Here is a 14,724-nt window from a genome sequence, read left to right as displayed (position 1 = left end):
AATATCACTAAAATTGAAAATCATCACTGCAAATATGCCACTGCGATTAGTTAACAGTATAGCCACAGCAATCACGGACTTACAATATTTAGTTCTATCCTTGTGAAAAGTTTAATAACTTTTAAAGTCCAAAGCCGAAGTTGAGCTAATGTATAAATAACTACATCTGACCCTCACCTTGATCACTAGGTCGGGTGAAGCACACTGTGGAAAAGATCTGTTTTGTGCTTATATTTGAACTCTGATGTCTTCCTCCTCATCCTGAAGACAAGACACTTGGTTAAGAATTAAGGATTCATTGTTTGAATTTTCAAGACAATGTTCTCTCCCTCTGCCACCCTTTCCTGCTCTTTTAGGCCCAGGTGTGGTTTAGTGTGATCTGGAGCCAGAACATAAAGATGTCTTGGAAGAAAAATGTTTGAAAAAGATGTAATGGACTGTAGGGCTAATACTCCCCTCTGTTCTTGAGCCAGTAGAATCCACTGTTGAATCATTTCAGTTATTCTATGTTGTGTGGTCCCAATATCTAAAGCTCAAAGCCATACCCACAGCTAGAGCAGAGGCAGTTGGGCTCAGGGTACAAGTGACCCACCACATTTTACAAAAATCTCTGTGTGCCATTCTAGTAGAGCAGTTTCTGGTATTCTTTCTAGGGTGTCTCACCCTAGTACTCGGATTAGACACTGGTGTTCCATGTTCCAGGTGGGAGGCACCTTCACATGAGCATTGGGGTATCTCCAAGATATAAACAGCACGAGAGCATATTCGAATATCTGGGGCACAAGGATGTTCGATGTCATCTAACTGGACTCTCTGAAAGACTCTGAGGTGAGGCTCGTGTGGCCAGAGTCATCCAGCCAGGTAGAGGATGGGGGAGTGACATGGCAGGCTGAGGATACAGGTGACCCTACAATGGGATCTGAACCGAGCACTCCGGTTCCAGAGTCTCACTGTTGATTACTCTGTAGCGCAATAGTGCTTTCACAATTCTGCACAAATCTCTGTTTGCCTTGATGTTCTCATACGGAAACTGAGGACAATACACATAAAGGACTTCAAACGGGGCTGCGGACACATCAAGTGCTTCCTAAGTATTAGTACTTATTATCAGTAAAGCAAGGGCAGTGCAGGGTGCTGTGACTTCCATGGAGGTGCCGGTGCTTTCCCCATTTACGTTACTGCTCTGGACTCCACAGAGTGTTAAGGGCGCTTCACAGGGAATGGTTGGAGCCAAGGAGAAAGGCAGATCTTATTAGCATTTAATCAACATTCACTCGCCACCACTTCACCCTAATTAAACCCAGCAGTACAGTGATGAGGCGATGGACTCAACCTTGTCCCCTCTTTCTAGTGAGAGTGAGTATAAAAGATAATACAGGGGAGGCGAATGAAGATTCATAACTAGAGAGGTGGCACTTGTCAGAACAAAGAGGGGGGGTCTACGGAGAGAATAAACCAAATCTTGTGAGACCCACCAAGATGCGCTTTACAAACCGTGTATGAAAAAATGAGGGAAAACATGAAGAGTGACAGACCAACAGTGAGGGAAAGACAAGTTCATGTCAGTTCATAGTTTATTTCGGGTGATTTTTTCTCAGAACATGACCATCGATCTGGAAAGAACAGCAAGCAGAGGAGAAGAGGGAGAAGAGGGGACAAAACTCAGAAATGTGGTGATAAGAGGACTGCCCTGAGGTAGTTTGGATGAATTGTTTCCCAGACTAATTGTACTCCAGGGAACCGAATGAAGTTCTGAGTGGAAAGAGCTTGTAAATTGTGACTACTGGGCTACTTCAGTTTTCAAAAAGGAAGCCACTTAGATTCTGAAAGTTATAGGATGAAGAGTTTGAAGTTGACTAGACTGTGAAAAAAATTATGAGAAACTATTTAAAAAGATGGTTTGAGACCCCTTTTGTAAATGAGTAATTTGGCAAAGTCGTGTGTGTGTGTGTGTGTGTGTGTGTGTGTGTGTGTGTGTGTGTGGTCTGATGACTAACAGTCGCCATTATGAGGAAGGATGAGACAAGGAGCCACTGGGCAGTGAGGGCCGAGGCAGGGTAGAGGCTGTTTGTCACTTCCTGTGTTGCCAAATGCCTGAGGCGAACACTGACAAGGAGGAAGTGTGTATTTGAGCTCATAGGTTCCAGTCCACATTCAGTGTCTCTGTTCCTTTTGGGCCCATAGTGAAACAGTACACTGTGGTGGGAGCTTGTGTCAAAGGAAAGTGCTTGCCTCATGCAGCCCGAAGACAAAGAGAGAGGGGGGAAGGGATTAGGGTCCCAATACCCTGTGAAGGCCACACCCCCATGGCCCAACTTATTCTCAGTAGGCCCCGCCTCCTGAAGGTGCTACTACCTCCCAGCAGTACCACAGGCTGGGGCTTTCGGGGGACATTCCAGATCCAAGCTATAGCCAAGTTCCACAGACCAAGGTAGGCAGAAGAAGGCAGCCTGGCCCCTGAAGTCCAGGAGGTGCCTGCAAAGAATCCAAAGGGAGACTGGAAACCAAGCCGAGGAGAGAGAGTACTATCAAAACATTCTCAGGGCCAGGAAGCAGAAGAAGAAAGCACCCTCAGATGGAGCTGAGGCTGGGTTCATGTCCATGCCAGAGATTTGCCCTGTCCCAGCTGGGGCTGAGAGGTGAACCAATTTGTCAGCAGACCCAGGAGCTGGGAACACATGCGCAATGCACAAGACTGCCCACAAGTCATAGCCCACTTCTTCCCCCTTGATTACTGAGCTTGCAAGTGCACCGGAAAATGTCCTGCCTGAAGAGCCCTGATTACATGGTGCTTGAATGAACATTAGGTTAAATTAATTTTACTTTTTTGGGACTATGGTATTTCTAAACTGAAAGATATGGACTCATTATAAGCACAGATTTGTCACAACATGCTTATGGTGGATGAAGGAGAAAAGAAAACTGAATGAGTTTCATCTATTTAATTGTAGAACCAGTTGTCTGAACAAATTCAAGCTTTGATGAATAGACTGACGTTACTTGAAGGAATGAAGTTAGTGGTGAGAAATAGGGCTATATAATTCACAGAACCTGTTTGAACAAACTATTCCTGAAATAAATCTGAATGATGACAATGGAGATCCGCTGAACATAAATTCTAAAAGCGTTTCACTGAAGTCTGGGTGTATTCTTTGATATAGCCTTGGAATACTGTATTCAGTTTTGAGCGATAGTGTGAAGGAGTTTAATAAATTAGAGGCAAGCTATTGGAGGCTATGGGATAGAGATCTGGAAACTGTCCTGTGAGGATATAGAATTAATACACAGTTCAAGGGAAAAACCCATTCAAAAATAAGAAGCTGGGGTGGCGATGACACTAACCTCCATATGAAGCCAGAGCGGAGGTTATTTAAGCAGCTGTTTTTCTGTGGAGAGGCCACACCAGAATGGAGGAGCAGGGAATCCAGGAAAAGAAACCAACAGTTAGAAGAAGCCGGGCAGGGGGCCAGCCTGGGTGGCAGAAGGATGAGCAGGACGAATGCTGCACCAAGGAGCTCAGATGAACGGGGCAAGGGCCTTCCGGAAGGCGTCGGAGGACTCTCAGCAGCTGCCGGCACAGTCCTTTGAGATGCAAGCTTGGCAGTGTCCACGGGGCCACGACACTGTAGCGAGCTGGCCGAACTCCCCGTGCGTGGGCTCCGTCACTGTGTCTCCAGGGCGTGGTACCTGGAGTGTTCTTATTATCTACTCCTACATTCGTGTTTCAAAACAACGGTTTAATACCTCTCCTGAGTCTGGGGGTTCACTGGTTCAGAAAGGGGATGCTGTCGTCCTGTGTGGCGTTTCACCCAGCCGGTTGGAGCATCCACAGAGCTCGCCGAAGGCCCGTGGTTGGTGCCGATCATGGCTGGGAGTTCCGTGAGGGCTGCTGACCAGGGTGCCTCGGTCTCCGTGCGGTGTCCCTGCATGACGTGCATGGCAGGTTGGGTCTCCAGAAGGCTGTGGGTCGCTCACGGCCCACCTTTAGGACTTACATGGTTACATTCTGTAGTGTGGGCAAATCAAGTCTCAGAGGCAGCCACGATTCCAGGGGAAGGGAAGTAATTTCCACTCCAGTTAGAAGACAGGCAGTGAGTATGGGCCATTTTAATCCACCACGAGAAAAATGGGGGATAGGAGATGGCATAGGGAACAGGATTTCAGAGACTGGGACTTAAAATGGAAACGACAGCCTACCGGAGGGCATTGTGAAGATGAATCGGATGATGGATGCGACTGTCTCTATAACAATTGGAATGCAGTCAAGTCTACTTAAACAGCAGCTGCTGTTAATAACACTATTGTTACTATTAATACCGTGTCTGTCGTGCGTGTGTCCAGTCTCTGAACGGAGGCTGCCAGGCCAGAGCTCAGGAGGGCATAGAAAGGGTTCTCACGCTGGGATAGTCCACTATTGGAAGATGAACCCTGTGGAACATGAAGCTCCTGGAGCTCAAAGTGCTAGAAAAGGACTTCTTCCCATCTTCACTTGTGTCCGACCACTTCCCTCCTCCTTCCTTGTCTAGAGGAAAATCCATGTGAGAAAAGCTCTGAAATGAAGGCACCAGGAAACATAGACCCAAGAGGAGAGTATTTCAGGTCAGTGGGGCTCTACAGCACTCTTCACGTTGGAGCAAACAAATGAACAAACGGGCCCTTTAAAACATTTACTTGTGTGACCTGACTTTTTACGGGACTTGATCTGTATAACAAGCTAGCTGTAGTTTCATTTCTTCTAGGTACAGACTAGGTGTCAGTTAGTTCTTTAGTCCATAAGGTCCTACCTCTTGAGTATCTACGGCCTGTGCTCGTAGATATACAAGGGAAATGGCTCTAAAGATCACAACCGAATGAAGCTGCTTTTGTCTCTAAGGGAGTATTATAGCTTCAGTATGGAAAATGTAGTTGTTTGTGTGAATATTCTATGATAGGCTTCTTTGTTTCCCATGTGTGGACTTCAGCTACTATCGTGTGGTTAAATGGCCCAGCCTTCCAGTGTCACAGCTCAAACTCAGGCTCACAGAGCGTCCAGGGGACCAGGTGCCCAAAGCGCATCCTGGCTGCAGGTTCCCCAGTTGGTCAATCAATTTCACAGTGACGGACCATCACGGCTGTGATGGGTGATCAATGGCGTTGCTTCCTGCCCAGTCTTCATGTGACTGATCGCTGTACAGCCGCTCTTGGCCTCAAATGCAGGCATCAAAACATGTAGTTTGTTTCCTCCTTATCTTGCAGCCATCAGCCCACTTGACACTTCTCAAAAATAGAAAACTGAAAGACAGAACAGGCAGTAAAGATGAAGGTGCCACAAAGACATAGAAACTGATGCGCGGAGAGTAGAGTTTGAACTTGAATGTAGATAAGGTGATGGAATAGCTGAGCAGGGGAAAACACTGTAGAACACGATCAGTGATCCTTCCTAAACCAATGCACCCTTGTAAGACTTAAAAACAAGCATCTATGTCCCACAGCTAGGTCAGTGCAGGGAGAGAGGAGGGAGGGAGAGAGCCAGAGCTTTGGGAAACGTGTTAGTCAGGACGGGTGAGGCAATGTCCAGGTAAGGCACACTCCCCGAATCTCAGGGGTTGAGAAGAGCCACAGTTAGCTGCTTCTTGGGCATCCATGTGCCCTGTGCGGGTGAGCAGGAGCTCTGGTCTCTGCCTCCCTTGCTCAGAGGCCCGGGCGGAGAGGGGCAGAGCGCACCCGTAGGGAGAATGAGGAAAAGGAGAAGAGGACCTCGGTTAAAGCGTCATGGGTGGAGATGACACATGTCAATCCCATCATGGTTCCTCAGCCACGGCCAGGCACGTGCTCAACTTCAGGACAGCGGGGACTGTGCCCTCCCCCGGCCCGGAAGTAGGAGGAAACGGGGCATGGCGTCGATACCACCGGAGGAACGCTCTGAGACCTAGGCTTGGGTGTGATCGTGCAAATAAACGCCAGAGTTTGTGAAGGCCGTGGGTGGGTGGGGGGCCTTGAACCTGCTGCGCAGCGTGAACGCGCGCGTTCCAGTGGTATTTCCGTAAACAGCCGAGGCGATGCCCAGCTGCCGCGGGTTCTCACAGAGCACCGACTTGCACAGTCCGCACCGCTCTCCCCGCCCAGGCGCAGCGCTGACTGCCAGGAACCCTGTGCGGTCACGGAGAGAGAGGCTTCTTCTCTTAGCGCTCCGCGGCATCGGGGGCAGCGGGTAACCGGGAGAGGTGGAAGAATAATTTATTTATTTATTTATTTATTCCGGCACCGGGAATCGAACTCACGACCTTGAGCTTGCCAGGCAGGCGCTGTGCCGCTGAGCTAAATCCCCAGCCCCAGGAAGGGTAATTTTAGAGCAGGTGTGATCATGGCCAATGATCATAAAAGACCCCAGTTTTATTCAGCGTTTCCGTTGTTTCCGTCATAGGTTTCTGTTGTTTGGGTGGTATCCACACCAGACGCCAAAGTTTAAAAATTCGCTTGGCATGTTTTTTTCAAAACTATAACCACTAGGTGGCGTCAAGTGCTCATCAATTGGGAGCTGATGGAAAGGACTTGGGCTAAGGAGAAATTTGAAATCGCGCCTCCTGCTGGCAGCTGACAGGCACGCAGCCGGTAGGTACCAAAGACTACGCACCATTCTAGAATAATAGTCTAATAAGAGCTTTACTGCAGTGACATTAAATAAATACACACTTGATGTCACTGGAGTCAATTATGTTGTTTCCTTGTCCCAAATAATTTAAGTAGTTAATATTAAAACTATTGTGGTAGATTGATTCTGATAGAAAATATAAATACATCATATATTACTATACATAATACTGTGTATGTAGAACATATTGAAGAATGAATCACTTGCAAAGTACTCAAAAACCGTACTTACAAAGCAGAAGGTGTGTATAATTATTGACAGCAAATTAATCAGCTAATGATATTCGTGGGGTTTTTCCTAGATAGTGTGTGGTTAGGGTTTTCGTGGCAGTGAGGTATAGCGCGCAGTGGTGACTGCCAGACTGCCTGAGTTTGTAGCCCGAGTTTCTGACCAGTGGCCAGGGGCGACCGGGGATATGCCCCTCTGCCTCAGGCAGGCACAAGCCGGCCAGCCGGTGTGAGACTGCAGCGGGAGGGCGAGGAAGAAGGCCTGCTGTGCTGTTGTGCTCTGTGGTTGCTACGGAGAACAATGAATGCATACGTCAAGAAACTGGTGAAAAGATTTCATATGTCTTTATCGCAGAGAAATAATAAAGTCTTTGGGAGACAGATGCCCTTAATGTGATTGACTATAGCACAGTGTACCCAGGTATTGAAACAACTCGTGGTACCTGGTCACTACGTACAATTTTTATGTTTTCATGTATCAGTTAAAAGAACAACCCCAAAGGGCTGCAAGAATGGATGAAGGGTGGCTTCTACTTACAGAATCCAAGGATTTCCCACACTGTCCAACGCTCACAGCTCTAAGGAGGAAAGGTTTATTTTGGTTCACAGTTCGAAGAGGTTTCAGTCCATGGACATCTGGCACCAAGGCAGCGTGGCACAGCAGGGGAGGCTTGCTTCCAGCCTGCAGTGGGGAGCAGAGCGAGGCCAAGGTGGGAGGGAGCTAGACCGTTCCAGACCTCGTCTCCAGGGACACCACTTCCCACAGGCTTCACCTCCCACAGGCACATTTAGCTATCAACTCACCGTGGACTAATCTGCTGATGAGAATCGCCCCCGTCATCTAGTTACCCCCCAAAAGCCCCGCCTGTGCTTGGGTGAGGCTTTCGGGGGACATCTGGATGTGAACCGCAGCACGACCACGCCCAGTTTCCATGGAGGAGTGGAGGTGCCCTCCCCAGGCGATGCCGAGTCATGGTTGGCCAGTGCCTGTGCCTAACGTTCAATACCGCTTTGGACACAGTGAACTTCTACCCCTTGTGGCGTGTAATGGCTTTAGAGCCAGGTGGCTGCTTTCCTGATAAAATGGACAGATACAGCAAGAGACTCCTTTTCGCTGCTTATCTCCCACACGGTGTAAGATCTGAAGCAAGAACAACCTTTTTGGGACCACTTCCTTTCCCAGGAGGAGAACAAAAGGCCAACATAAATGAGGCAAAGAAAAACCATGCGGGTCCTAGATGGGAGGGCTCAGTCAGTGGTGGGCGGTCTTTTATACCTGGAATCTCTGAGCAAAAAATAAATACCCCAATAGAGGTGGCTACTGTTCGTGCTGTATTCTGCTCCTTGCAGAATACAACATGTCTGTCATGGTTTGTGTCTGGATGTCCCCCTAAACCCTCATGCAGTCATGGGGTGGGCTTCTAGAGTTAATGATTGATTCATGGTCCAATGCCCGATTATGGGTGTGAGTGCTGCACCCACCCAGGGCGGGTACCTTGCATACGCTGTGAAGGAGGGAAAGAGGCTTGCTCTCCCTGCCTCCGCCTGCTCCTGCCCTTTTGTTCTTGTTGCTTTTGCTGTCTTCTGCTGCCATGAACTGTTGCCCTGTGCCATGTGCCACTCTGCCTTGGAGCCAGCCGAGTATGGACTGAAACCTCCACAGACTGTGAGCTAAATAGACCTTTCCTTCCTTAATTCTGGATGTTGGGTATTTTGTCTCAGCAGTGAGAGAAAAGTAAGCAAGACAATATCAATCAAATGAAATCAAAGTTTTGTTTTAAAAAATTCTAATTCTGGAAATTGTAAAACAGAATTAAGAAAAAAGAGATTATCAAGAGTTCCCATTGTGATCATTCCAAAAGTCATCAATTTTGGCAAATCATCTTCTTTTCCATTTTACTTGAATATTGTAAAGTACATCACAGAACTCAAGCCATTACACCCTTCAACACCTCAAGATGATCCCCTACTGGGAGAACATCTTTTAATTTAGCCACAAAACCATTATTACAACTTAGATAACTAACAGTATGTCTTAAAAGTGCTACTACTTATTTGAAGTTGGTTTTGTTATGCTTTTAATAGTAAGAGAAGAAAGCAAATCCAAAGAGAGACCATCTGGGGTTTATTGCCATGGTTGTTGCTAAAAGCTTGAGTTTAGACATTTGCAGTTCCAAAGAGAATATGGAAAAGCAGTACGAAGCCAGAACCAAGTGAGAGGGAGATGTAAGAGCAAAACACAATCAAACGAAGCACAGGGCAGACGGGGGATGACAGGAACAATGGTCCCACCTCACTAGTCCTCTAATAATATGAGGCTAGTTGTGCAGAATCAACTGGCACAGGGGTTATGAGGGAGACAGTTATGTTGAAAAAGATTGTGTAAGGTCACAGGTTTTGAAATCTGACATTAAACAAAAGCATGCCTGTTTTTACACACACACACACACACACACACACACACACACACACACACGTTTGAATTCTTAGGGTTTGGGTAGTCTTCCAGGAAGAAGAAAAACAGAATGAGCCTGTTTTGGGCCACCACCTCCCAGCCATGTGTTGTAGCTTTGATCTTGTATTTTGTGCAAAAGCCCACACCTTGAAGCCTTGGTCCCCAGCCTATTGGTGCTACTGGGAGGTGGATCACCTGTAGGGGGCTGGCCTAACAGGAGGAAGTGGAGTCGTTGTGGGTGTGCCCCTCAAAGATGTGCTGGGACCAGGGTCCCTTCTTTTCTCTGCTTCTGCCTCCTGGCCCCACGAGGTACACGGGCCTCCTCTGCTGTGCGCATCCCCAGACCCAGCGCAACAGGGTCAGTACACCAGCGACAGAGACCTCTGAAGCCACGAGCCAAAATAACACTCTGCTGTGTCAGACTGAATAGGGCAGCTCCAGTCCTCATCTTCAGCGTCGCCTCCTGGCCCCAGTGCAGGTCCCTCAGCTGCGGGCACAGGTCCTTCATCCCGCTGCCACAGACCTCTAGCGTACCCACTGACCTTGGGGCCTTCCCCATGCAGATCCTTCATACAGACGTGCATGAGACATTGCCGTGGGCTCTAGGCCTCCAGCTGGACTCGTGGAGGACGTTGTCATGAGGTCCAGGTCTTCATTTGGATGCATGCAGGACATTGTCGTGGGATCCAGGCCCTCAGCTGGTTTCTTTGGGTCTCTAGTGTGTGGATAGATCTCCTGCACTCTCCTGCATTTGACTCTTTGGGTGAATATTATAAGATAACCCTATAAATTATGTGACCTGTATTAAATCCGTTCCCTTGTAAACTCTGACTACAACAATTGTTGGTTTTTGTTCTGGTCGTGGAAAGCTGACCTAGAACCGTGTGAGCTTCTGCAAACCCTGATTCTGTCTGCCTCTGCTCTTGCATCGAGGAGGGACAATCAGAGCCTCTACCTGCAGTGTCATGGAGCGGATTAGCGGGTTTGTAGACCTAGGGCACTTGAACCGTGCCTCACACACAGAAGCAAATGGAAGTGCGGGCCTTCGTCAGATGTGGACTCTCGCGGCCTGTGTTCTGCGTCACGCACTTCACTGACGCACGCACTCCATTCCTGTTACAGTGCGTGAGGTGGCTGCATGGACCTGTCTGTGGTTTCTCTAACTCTGAGGAACTAACAGGGCATTTAGGGTGCTTTAGCGGGGTGACACATTTACACTGGGAACTGGAGGTGCAAATTTCTCTACTAAATTGAAAAGCAGTGAGCCTGCCTGACAATTTCACTCCGCGGGGGAGCGGGGTCCATCTGCAGAACTTTCAGATATGGCAGCAAAGCTCCCTGCTGGCTGCTGCATTCCCTTCCTCAGCTGCTGCTTGAGCTCAACCGGCAAAGCATCTCCGCGCTCACACGCTCCTCCTCCTTCCCAATCGCCTCTGCGTCTTCCCCAGCACCCTGTGCTCGGCTGGTTGCTAATTCGACGTTACACCGGTGTGTTTCACCACTAAGTGGTATTAAAGTAGGGGAGAGGTTGGCTTCTCGCTGTTCTTTTTTTTAAATCTAATTGAAATTTACACAGTGTAAAAGTAGCCATTTTACAGTCATTCAGTGGTGCATAGAACACAACACATCTTGGTACAACCACCACCTGGGGTTGAGAAGTTTAACATAGAATTCAGAATAAGTCTAGAGGCTCCCACGGTCCTTGGGGGCATGGGTACACAGAGGGGAAGGGAGGGCCAGGAGAGACAAAGGTGCTGCAACTGCTCATATGTGAACTTGGCCGTGGTACCCAGTCATTTGGTCAAATGTTACTCTGCATGTTCCCGTGAGAGCGTTTTTGGAGGAGAATAACGTTCAAATCAGTGGACTTGAAATAGGGCAGCTCACACTCCCTAAGGGGTGTGAGCCTTGCCTGATCTCCGCAAGGGCACAGAAGAACTGGGCAGAAAGGGGTTCTCCAGCAGCTGCCACGGAACTTCATCAGCCGCACCAGCTCTTCCTCCTGCAGCAGAGCACCTTCGTACTCAACTGTAGCTCTGCTCTGTCTCCAAGATGATGGCCTACCCTGCAGATTGCGGCCTCACCCAGTCTCTCTGATCACGTAAACACAAATATCACACACACGCGCACACACACTGATTCTGTGCCTCGGGAGAAGCCCGTCGGAATGCTCTCTCCGGGGAGGAATCTCCAGTTGTCCTGCCTCCTGCACGGCACTGGCCATGTCCGTCCTGCTGCTGCTCCCAGCACCTCCCTCAGCCTCTGCCCCCTGTGATCTGCCCCCCAACTACGGGGCCATCCAGTGCCCTTGTCCAGTTCTCTTGGGTGGAAACAAACTAGTCCCGGGGCAGCTCCCTCCAAGGGTGGCCGTGCCCACCCCAGAACACAGGCAGGATCTCCCTGGCAGCCATCAGCTCTCTGCTCAGCCTCCTGAGATTGGGGGAGACTCCCAAGAACATCGAACACCTTCCCCAAAGGACCCTTCCCCAAAGGCATCCTAGCCTCAGGCTCCCCATATCTGTCCCTGGGGAGGGTGATGAAAGAAGGACATCAGGCTGGTTTGGGGACACTCCTTCCCATGATCTGCAGGGCGATGAGGATGGCCTTGTCTTTGCAGTATGTGTGAGCAAATATTCAGCTGGTACTTGGCTGCATGATTCCCATGACAATGTCCCACCTTAATCCTGGAACTGTGAGTATGCTACTTTACATCTATGAGGGACTTTGATGTGATTGAGTCATGGATCTTGAGATGAGGAAATTTCGTGGGTTAGCTGGTGGGCCCACAGTGCTACCAAGAATCTCTATAAGAAGTGGGGCCAGGAGGGTCAGAGAGGAGATGCGATGAGGGCAGCCCAGGTCAGACTGATGCAAGACCATGAGCCAAGGAATGTGGGTACCCTCTGGAAACTGGAAGAGGCAAGAATATGATTTTGCTCTAGAGCTTCCTGCGAGAATCAACTCAGCAGATCCATTTTAGACTTCATGCCCTTAGAAGTGTAACACAATAAATCAATATTGCTTTAAGCTACTAGGTTTGTAGCTTGCATCAATAATAGGGAAATAAAGATGATCTTGGGGTTTCTGCCAGTGAAAAATCTACAATTTATGCATAATAGAAAATGGTATTTCCATGTGGTACTTTTAAATTATCTCAGCGAAACTTTTTTTCTTTCAATGCTGGGAATTGAGCCCAGGACCTTATGCAAGCTAAGCATGTGCTGTATCATTCAGCTACATTTCTACCCCCTTAAGACTTTTGCTATAAGAGGGACATATATTATTATTCCTATATTAAAGACAGTGAAACCGTAGCAACATAGAAACTGAAAAAGATACTCAATTACAAGGTTAAATTACATAATCAGTGGCATTTTCTGGAATATACCTACTGGCTTTTCAGAATTTAATGATTCTAAAGATTTGAAATAAACCATAAGACAGACGAAATATTAAAAAAAAAACACAGCAACCATATGAGGAGTTAAAAGCTTCATTGCTGTTTTTATGTTTATTTATTTATTTATTTATTTTGGTTTTTCTCCGGTACCAGGAACCGAACTCACGACCTTGCGCTTGCCAGGCAGGCGCTTTTGCCGTTGAGCTAAATCCCCAGCCCCTGTTTTTATGTTTAGATACTGGTGATCTTACTAACTCCAAATTCTTCTATTTACAACTCTGTCACTTTGGAGAAGCTGCTGAACATCTCTGCAGTCCTATCTGCATCTGTGCTGTGCCAGTTACCTAGTGTGTGAGCATGGCATGATGGTGCACACCCCTAATCCCAGGGCTCTGGGAGGCTGAGGTGGGAGGGTGACGTGTTCAAGTCCAGCCCAGATAATGTGTGAGACCTTGTCCAAAAAATGTTTTGAAAAGCTCTAGGGATGTAGTTGAGTGTGAAGGCCTTGAGTTCAATCCCCAGAGGCTGAAAAAAAGAAAAGATTTGGTGCGGAAAGACTTTGCATGGTGTTGGCATATGGCTGCATTAGTACAAATAAGTTGTCTTTCCCTCTGATGCTATAGAATTATCTTAGAGTGACTCTTGGTAGAAGGGGAGTGTGGCCTGTGCTCGTGTTCCCATTGCAGCGGTGGTAGTCTTTGACAATGAGAGACAGAGAGAGAGAGAGAGAAGGGAGGCTTGATTAGGTACCTCATGCCTAATTGAGAGACTTTCAGTGGAATTGAATGTTTTCCTTTATTCCCTGTTTCAATAAGTCAGGCCAAAAGTAAAATAGGTAATTACGGTAAAGAGAAGGTCGAGGATGACCACCCACACACATACACACAAATACGTGCACACCAACACACAGGTCAAAATGGGTGCACATACACACAGGTGAACGCACACACACTCACAAGCACACACTCACATCACACCCATACATACACAAGTGTGCCCAGCTGCTGGAAACTTTCAGGCCTGGCAGGGACAGACCCACCCTCTCCACTCGGTCCCGGGCACTCGGACATCACAAAGCTCAGAAGAAATCCAGGGCACAGGTGAGAAGACAACCCAAAATTGATGAAGAAAACAGTAATTCACTGCTTAAAAGGAATCAGTATTGACAGCTGCCCCTGAACTGGCAAGAGGAGCGCGTCTTCGGCCCAGGGACTGGGCACTCAGCAAGGGCGCCCCGGGAGCGGCCAAGCGCGAGAGGGTGAGAGGTTTTGCTCAGTAAGTCTGGCCCTGTGTGCTCCGAAGGGCTGCCGGGGTTGCGCGGGAGAGGCTTCCCCCCGCCATGCGCCCCGCTGGAAGAACCCAGGAAGTCTTGCTGTAGGGCCTGGTTTCGTTGAGTGTGGTATATCTTTTGGCATCAGCCACAAAACCAACAGTGCCCTCCCTCAGCCGAAACCCCCCAGAGACACGCCTGTGGCTTTGAGGGAAAGCGCTCTGGACATCTCCCAACGTCGTCTGAAGCGCATCTGGCAGCTCTTCAGGTGGAACACACGCCCTGTGAGTGGACTTGAGATGCTGCCGGCTTCTCTGGCTTCGTGCCTCTGAGTCAAAGAAATCAGCAGGGCGGGGAGTTAGCACTCGGGCGAGGCAGGTGGAACGGATCCTCTGTCTTACTCCAGAGCGCTAGCAAATCCCTCGCACTCTTCTGGGATCCCAGGAAACTGGGCCACCGCTTCTGACTCTAGCAACTTCCCAGGAGGAAGTAAAAATGAATTTTGATTTTGCACCGAAGGTTTTTCAGTGTTCAGTGAGTATTTCCGTAGGGACAAACTGTTGCTTAACTGATAAATATTTCTGTAGACCTCTCTGCCTGGCTTTGAGTTTCGCGTGCAGATGCAGAATGACAAAGGCAGCTATTGACAGTGAGTGTCCAAGAGAGAAGCGCTGGCTTTGAGATTTTGCTTTTGTTTTTGTTCTCCTTCCCTCCCTCCTTCCTCCCTCCCTCCCTCCTCCC

This window comes from Chinchilla lanigera, unplaced genomic scaffold, assembly GCF_000276665.1.
Source record: "Chinchilla lanigera isolate Chin_1 unplaced genomic scaffold, ChiLan1.0 scaffold00020, whole genome shotgun sequence".
NCBI lineage: Eukaryota > Metazoa > Chordata > Mammalia > Rodentia > Chinchillidae > Chinchilla > Chinchilla lanigera.
The sequence above is the reverse complement of the archived record's forward strand: the minus strand, read 5'-3'. Positions refer to the sequence as shown.